Source organism: Pygoscelis adeliae, unplaced genomic scaffold (genome assembly GCF_000699105.1).
Source record: "Pygoscelis adeliae isolate BGI_AS28 unplaced genomic scaffold, ASM69910v1 Scaffold233, whole genome shotgun sequence".
NCBI lineage: Eukaryota > Metazoa > Chordata > Aves > Sphenisciformes > Spheniscidae > Pygoscelis > Pygoscelis adeliae.
The window spans coordinates 1,375,948-1,381,872 of record NW_008824421.1 but is presented as its reverse complement, the minus strand read 5'-3'; the positions used below and the strand labels follow the sequence as shown (position 1 = coordinate 1,381,872).

Below are 5,925 nucleotides of genomic sequence, written 5' to 3'. Positions count from 1 at the left end.
AGCAAAATATCCATTTCTTTCTCTAGGATTTTCTTTGGTGAAGCTAGCAGTTTTCTGTCTACTTATCGCAACACAGTTGTTTTCTAGATTATGTGGGGTTTTTTCTGAAATGAAGGAGCTTTTGTCTGTCTTCACTTCTGTCACTTCTTTCACCTTTTAAGCATGTCTTTTCCCCATCTTTTTTCAGGCTGGCATAGAAACTTGCTCCTCCATATCTCACTGAACAAGCTCATCTTATAAAAAGCACTGCCTCTGAACTGTCATAACTATATGGTGGCTTGTCTTAGCCAGAACATAGGTTGAAACGTGCCCACATGCGCCCCAGAGCCAGTATCCTGTAGAGAAACTCAGTGGTGTTCGGCAGCTGGATTTCCGCCTTTTTCACCTCTGCTGAGACACGCAGATAGCACTAAATATCGGCAGACTCTGGCCCTTCTTGTCTTACTCACATTTACGCAGTGTCCTCTGCAAAGTTAAGCAGTTAGGAGAGACTCTCATAATCCTTCTCATAAAGAGCTGGATCTACCAAGGTTCTTAAGCACACGCTTAGTTTTAAGTAGAGGACTAATTGACTTCTTGTTGACTTCAGCAGGTCTACTCATATGCTTAAAGATTAAGACCTTTTATAAGTGCTTTGCTGGAGTAGTGCCAAAGTGGCATAAATTATATTGCCCCAAAATAAAATGATACAAAGAGTGAGGTCTGTTTAACAGTATTGTGTAATGCATTTCAAAAAAGAAAAGCTTATTTTACACTAAGCCTATTGTTTTTTACACCAAAGCCAAATTTTCTGTGGTTCTAATTTACTAATACAGTGGGGGTGTGATGCAGTTTCAGACTGTTGGCTCCAAGTAACAGTAACACGCAAGATTTCATAAATGTGTCAAGCTGGGTAGAAATGTTTTATTAATCCTGTGGGGTGGGGTCTGCTTTACTGTATTTTGTTGCATAATTTATACAACCATAATATGAGTATGCTATCACTTTTTATTACCTCGACACGGGGTTAATTAGAAGGTATTTCACTCTATTTTAAATGTGAATTAGGATTCTGACATATCTTTCCAGACAGAAGGTGTGTTTTTGGTTGCAGATTGAGGTGACTTGGAGGTTGATGTTGAACATTACTTTATTAGCCAAAGTCCTGGTATCCTTTCCTCTAAAAGCTGCCTAAACTGCATGTCCTAGAAGCTTTTCTGAAAAACACAATAGTTTAGAAGTATAAATGAAGCATGCAGTTCTGCAGTCTTTGGGGATAGGAAGTATTGGCAGCATATTAAGTACTTCAGCTTTGTCCTGTTAATGCTCTTTTCTTGTCAGGCAGGATCTCAGCTCAGCAATTAGAGACCCTAGGCCTGGTTTCCTTTTCCCCTTCTGTAAATCAAGAGTTATTCCAGTAGTTGTAACAGCATCATAGTTCTCAGCTCTGCCTTTCCGAATGAATTCCCATTTAATCAGGGCTGGCTGGATTTACCTGGGGGCACATCTGATGAAATTCTGAAGAATCAGGCCCAACAGATGAGAAAATGTTTTAAAAGTGATGTCAGTTACAGAGAAGCTCAACCTGCTTTCCTTCCTGTCCACAAATAACTCCAAAGTTGAGAGCACCGGTATTAAGAGATTAAATGTAAAGGATATGGGGAAGGCAATGATGAAGAATCTGGTTCTCTGAATGCTTTGCAAAGGTCATTTGTGTTATCTGCTCTGCAGTTAGAAGAATTGAAGCACAGGGAGCTGAAGTGACTTGCCCAAGACCGGCCAAGAGGCCATGAGAGAGCAAGGAACGGAGCATGGCTCTCCCATGTCCTCAGCCCAAGCTATAGGATATTGACCACACTGCCACCATGGGCGAAAGACAGTGGACCACGGTTTCCGGTACGCTCCTGAGATTGCACATTGCCATGTAGGTGTCCGCTTCTACCCACAAATGAGATACTGCACCACAGAGTCACCTGATTTAAGTGCCAGGGCTCGGATCTGCTGGAGAAGCTATGCATTGAACTCCTACTGAATTCACGATTGAAATCAAATAGGAGGCAGACCTCTAAGCTCCTAGCCTTGGATGCTTGAGACCTGGCCCTGGTGTTCAAATGTGCTCGTGCAATGTCCAGTGCAGTGGGGAGTACTCTGTGTAGTTGGAGCCTGTCAGAGAAAAAACAATTCACAAAACAACGTGGGGGGGACACTTGCAAACTAAACTTCAGTTTAACGTCTTCTGAAGTGTTGCAAGGAAAAGGCTAAAGCACTGTCCTTACAGAGGGAAATTATGTATAAGAAGTTGATGTAAACACCCTGCGTAGCAAAACCGGAAACTTTTTTTCCAGATTCTGCTGTAAAACTTAAAATTGTGAAAACTATTTTTGTCTTTATTCAGGTGAGATATGGACTGAAATGCATATGATTTGTGATGGCACAAAATGATTTTGTTGCCAGTTCCTCATCAGGGTGAGAAGATAAAAACTCTTTTCGGGTGTATCACCGAAAGGATCCTATATAACGGAGGGTGAGAGAAGGGGTTTTATCAGCTCTACTGACAATTAGCTTGATTCCTACATTCTTACCAAAAAGCAAAATACCACAAGTCTGGGATTTGAAATGAATGATCTAATTAAAAGGAAAGCAGACAATAATTCTGATCACCCTTTTTTTTTTGTGCCTTTGTTTCTTGGGTATGACTGGATATGGCTTGATTCTGAAGAAAGGTGAAGGCAAGGAAAGACTTTCAGTGCTTTTTTTTTTTATTTTCTTTTTCCAGCAAATCAGCATGCTTTTTCTTTCAGCAGACTATTGCTTGTTGTTTTTCCTTCAAGTGACAACCTGCCTGGGTTTAGTGGATAAAGTGGGTTTGTTACAAGACCTCCTTCCAATGTAAGTGGCATAAGCCCATTTCTGGATGGGCCACATCAATATTGACTCATATTTGCCCTTTGCATCACAAGTGAATCCGATGGAACTGAATGCTGAAATAGATGCATGAGGTTGCTGGACTGGCTGCAGACATGCTTGTCTTGGGAAGTAATGTTTGGGTCCACACAGAGATACGCAGTGTAGTCCATCAGCAGGACCTTCACCTGACTGACAGGATGGCCCTTCTGCCATCAGGCGCATGCCGCAGCTTACATGAGGAGGCAGTTCAAGAAAAAACACCCAGAGCTGAGCCCTGCCAGTGGCTGCTCATTTGTTTTTGCTGTGCAGTCTCTGACAGGTTGGGCTGCAATATTAGCTTTTCTGATCACCTCTTCTTCTGTTTCCCTCCTACTCCATGTGCAGGAGCCTTCTAGGTGTTTTGTGTCATGAGGCTAAGCCTAGCAAATTGTCTTCATCATGTAAACTTTTAAATAGCCTAGAATCTACCTCTCGGAAAGCTGTTCTCACCCTGTGTTGTGCTGTTGCAGTCGTAGTTCATGGAGCAACTTAGCTGAATTGCTGTTGTCATGCAAGACTGGGGCTCTGAGCAGGACATTCTTCTAAAGGAGATGTCAGCTCTGAGTCTGCTAGTTTTCATGGGCTGGGAAGATGAAGTCAGCAGTTCTTTGGACATGCTACCAGGCTGCTTGTTTTTATTTTTTGTCCATATTGGGGGGTTAAATGGGCAGGGAGCCATAAAAAAAAAAGGACTGTATGTCTGTAAAAGTATATGATCAATTTATTTTTGTAGGGAAAGTGATAGATAACATGGCTCAGCATGAAGTTATAAACGGAGGTTGCAGTCAGCGCTGCTGGCATTAATTTAACTAGAGAATGTGCCCTTAAATGTCAGGACACTGCAAGAAGCACTGAGTTATTTGAGAAGACAGCAACTTTGATGTTGATTTTTTTCAACAAAAATGCAGGAGATTAAAAGCAGCTTTCCAATTTTGCCAACTTTTCCTATTGATAACGTGACTAGGGCTTTAGCAGGTGCTCTAGGAAGGTTGATGAAAGCATAATGGTTATGGTGAAAGAGTATACGTGAACTAATTGGCTTGTACAGGTGACTCACCACGGAAGCTAAACTCAGCAACTGATAAACTGAGCGGCTAATTTGCCGTGAAGATACTACAGTTCCAGATACACCATCCTCTCATAACGGGCAGATAAAACAAGACCAGACAATCTGGGTTGCAAAAAGAACATGGGCTGCAATCATATTTCTGCTGTATCAAAATGTAAGAATGGCCATTCTTGATCAAACTACGGGCTTGTCTGTCTTCAGCAGGTGAGTGCACAGGGAAAAGCATGTAGAAATGTGCCAGTAGGATGATCCTACCCCTCATATGTCATCCCCGCTTCTTTCAGCTGAGTGGTTCAGAGGCTTTTGGAGCCAGCGGTTGCATTAGGTTGTGTTTAGTGCCCCTAATGGGCCTGTCATCCGTGAATTTATCTAATTCCTTTTTGAACCTATTTATGTGTCTGCTCCAGAACATCCTGTAGCAATGGGTTTTGCACTTTACTTTTGTGTTGTATGAAAAAGCACTTCATTTGCTCATTTTAAATCCACTGCTTGATTGCTTTATTGGATATTCCTTACTTCTTTCATTTGAAACAACACAGATTGCTTTGATTTCCTGATCTTCTTCATGCTATTCATGATTTTATAAATCTGTCATCTCTTCTCTCAGCCTCTTTTCCAGGCCGAGAAGTCTATTTACTCTATGTATTAAAAGCGTTCCAAAACTTTGATCGTTCTTTTTATCTCCTCCATCCTCTTTCCAGCTCTGTTAGATCAGTCTATATCCTGTATCCACCTGAATCCTCCTTTTGCATCTGTTACCTTAAAGGGGAAGAAACTAATTCAAGAGTTCAGTGATCAAAGCGTTGGGGGTTTGAATCCATGCCTCCCAGTTCCTCAGAGAGCATCCTCGGGCTGTCTACCCATCCAGCTCATGGCATTCCCCTGCTTTTCATTGGAGCTGATGTGGAATATTTATCTGGGCTTCAAAGAGGTAGGAGGGTGAGCTGGACTCCGCTGTCCAGTGGTACTTGCATGCTGCTCCAACACCCCATCAATCAGTCAATGGATAAAGTGCATTTGCTGTCCTCGGAGCTGTGACTAGGATTCTGGTTTCTGTCTCCGGGCAAATGTCTGTAAACACACGAACAGGCGCATGCATCCTGTCATTTAATGAAAGAAAGAAACAAAGTACAAATATTAGTTGCCAAAGTTCAATATCCTCATGCTAACGTACATAATTATCTCTGTGAATTGGGACCTATTGCTGCTGGTTTTGGTGTTTTGTTTTGTTTCCTTTTGTATTCAAAATCCAAAATAACCCAGCAGCTGTGTGTGTTGGTAGGCAAATCGGGGTCAATAATGAAAGACTGGGGAACCATGGCCCTGATCTGGTAAAGCTTGAAGACATGTAGATCTTTGAGTAGCTGCTGACAAGCTCTGAAAAACTGGAGGGGTTATAAGCAGCCAGTGAATGGCAAAACATATAGATGAACGACTACATAATACTCATTATTCCTAATTTAGTCTCTCAACCCTGAAATCAGTGGAATGTGTTATTGTTTGTTATAGTACTAGCAATATTTATTGCTTGTCAGATGATAGGGCACAGAGATGCCATTGTGATGCTGTATAAATGTGTAGTTAAAGGGCTACATTTGATACTAAAAACTCCATTTTAAAGCAGCTTTAAAAAGTCGCAATAATTAACTGATTACTAAATCTTTATATAGTCCTATAGCGTCCATAAAGTAGTCAATAGGTTATTACTAAACATAGCAACTTACAACTTCTACTACAGATGTGCTTATAAGCATTTATAGTGCACCACATGCACATGTGAAGCCTTCTGATAATAAGTATTAACTATTAAACCTCAGTAATTAGATTGTCAATGATAGGAAAGAATTGCCTCTTCTTCATGGGTAGTATTAAGGAACTTATAAGGCTGAGCATTTTGTCGGGTAGGATTAGAAGCCTTTCAGGAGGGCTAG

The 5,925-nt window shown here is 41.3% G+C and overlaps 1 protein-coding gene across 1 annotated transcript in view; it reads left to right on the top strand.

Moving 5' to 3' along the window:
- The window catches only part of TTC7A (tetratricopeptide repeat domain 7A), a 179,482-nt gene that overhangs the window by 112,421 nt on the left and 61,136 nt on the right, over positions 1-5,925 (top strand). The gene's annotated exons all lie outside the window — the stretch shown is intronic.